The sequence below is a fragment of the Arachis hypogaea genome, chromosome 4, assembly GCF_003086295.3.
Source record: "Arachis hypogaea cultivar Tifrunner chromosome 4, arahy.Tifrunner.gnm2.J5K5, whole genome shotgun sequence".
Classification (NCBI taxonomy): Eukaryota; Viridiplantae; Streptophyta; class Magnoliopsida; order Fabales; family Fabaceae; genus Arachis; species Arachis hypogaea.
In genome coordinates, this window is record NC_092039.1 from 60,289,597 (window position 1) to 60,292,036 (window position 2,440).

Sequence of the window (2,440 nt, forward strand, 5' to 3'; positions counted from 1 at the left end):
GAAATCATTCAAAATTCATAATGTTTGCTTGAATCATGGTATGATTGCATTTTCAACCAAATACTTGCTTATTTCCTAAGAAAATGCATGAAACCAACCTAAAGCATACAAAAAAATGGCTAGTAAAACTAGCCAAGATGCCCTGGCATCATCAGGTCAATGTTGTAGACTCCCAACACCAAACTTAGAGTTTGGATGTGGGGATTCAACACCAAACTTAGAGTTTGGCTGTGGCCTCTCAACACCAAACTTAGAGTTTGATTGTGGTGGCTTTGTTTGACTCTGTACTGAGAGAAGCTTTTCATGCTTCCTCTCCATTGTTAAAGAAGAAGATCCTTGAGTCTTAAACACAAGGTAGTCCCCATTCAATTGAAGGACTAATTCTCCTCTGTTAACATCTATCACAACTCCTGTTGTGGCTAGGAAAGGTCTTCCAAGGATGATGCATTCATCCTCCTCCTTCCTAGTGTCTAAGATTATGAAATCAGCAGGGATGTAAAGGCCTTCAACCCTTGCCAACACGTCTTCTACCAATCCATAAGCTTGTCTTACTGACTTGTCTGCCATTTGTAATGAGAATAAGGCAGGCTGTACCTCAATGATCCCCAGCTTCTCTATTACAGAGAGTGGCATAAGATTTATGCCTGACCCTAGGTCACACAGAGCTTTCTCAAAGGTCATGGTGCCTATAGTACAGCGTATTACGAATTTGCCAGGATATTGTCTCTTTTGAGGTAAAGTTTACTGAACCCAGGTATCTAGTTCATTAATGAGCAAGGGAGGTTTACCTTCCCAAGTCTCATTACCAAATATCTTGGCATTCAGTTTCATGATAGCTCCTAGATATTGAGCAACTTGCTCTTCAGTTATATCTTTATCCTCTTCAGAGGAAGAATAGTCTTCAGAGCTCATGAATGGCAGAAGAAGGTTTAATGGAATCTCTATGGTCTTTATATGGGCCTCAGATTCCCGTGGGTCCTCAATAGGGAACTCCTTCTTGCTTGAGAGACGTCCCATGAGGTCTTCCTCATTGGGATTCACGTCCTCTCCTTCCCCTCTAGGTTCGGCCATATTGATTATATCAATGGCCTTGCACTCTCTTTTTGGATTTTCTTCAGTATTGCTTGGGAGAGTACTAGGAGGAGTTTCAGTGATTTTCTTACTCAGCTGGTCCACTTGTGTCTCCAGATTTCTAATGGAGGACCTTGTTTCACTCATGAAACTTAAAGTGGCCTTAGACAGATCAGAGACTAAGTTTGCTAAGTTAGAGGTACACTATTCATAATTCTCTGTCTATTGCTGAGAAGATGATGGATAAGGCTTGATATTGCTGAGCCTATTTCTTCCACCATTATTAATGCCTTGTTGAGGCTTTTGTTGATCCTTCCATGAGAAATTTGGATGATTTCTCCATGATGAATTATAGGTGTTTCCATAAGATTCACCCATATAATTTACCGCTGTTATTGCAGGGTTCTCAGGATCATAAGCTTCTTCTTCAGAAGATGCCTCTTTAGTACTGTTGGATGCGTTTTGCCATCCATTCAGACTTTGAGAAATCATGTTCACTTGCTGAGTCAACATTTTGTTCTGAGCCAATATGGAATTCAGAGCATCAATTTCAAGAACTCCCTTCCTTTGAGGCGTCCCATTATTCACGGAATTCCTCTCAGAAGTGTACATGAACTGGTTATTTGCAACCATGTCAATAAGTTCTTGAGCCTCTGCAGGCGTTTTCTTTAGGTGAATGGATCCACCTACAGAATGGTCCAGTGACATCTTAGAGAACTCAGATAGACCATAATAGAATATATCTATCATGGTCCATTCTGAAAACATGTCAGAAGGACATCTTTTGGTCATCTGCTTGTATCTTTTCCAAGCTTCATAGAGGGATTCACCATCTTTTCGTTTGAAGGTCTAAACATCCACTCTAAGCTTGCTCAGCTTTTGAGGAGGAAAGAACTTAGCCAAGAAGGCCGTGACCAGCTTATCCCAGGAGTCCAGGCTATCTTTAGGTTGAGAGTCCAACCATGCTCTAGCTCTGTTTCTTACAACAAAAGGGAAAAGCATGAGCCTGTAGACTTCAGGATCTACTCCATTAGTCTTAACAGTCGCACAGATCTACAAGAACTTAGTTAAGAACATGTAGGAATCTTCTGATGGAAGTTGATGACAAGTCATCATATACCCATTTTTCAAGCTAATTTCACTTGTTTTATTAGTCTTTATGCACTTTCTTGCATCCTAAGTAAGTGATTTGGAATGAAAATGCATAACTTCTTTAAATCAAACAACCACCATTAAATTGATGCTAACTCATGAGGTTTAAGCTAAATTTAATTGATTTTTAATTGATTTATAAGCCTTGTGAATTTAGTGATACTTTGAGTGGTTGTTTTGATTATTTAAAGGTGAAGAAAAGAAGAAAAGAGGAAGC

General features: G+C 39.6%; 1 non-coding gene across 1 annotated transcript; it reads left to right on the forward strand.

Annotated features, from left to right (window-relative positions):
• Positions 1–1,837: 1,837 nt before the first annotated feature.
• LOC112798920 (small nucleolar RNA R71) lies at positions 1,838–1,941 on the forward strand. Its single transcript, XR_003200515.1, has one exon. It is a non-coding gene; the product is annotated as a small nucleolar RNA R71 (small nucleolar RNA).
• The last annotated feature ends 499 nt before the right edge of the window (positions 1,942–2,440 follow it).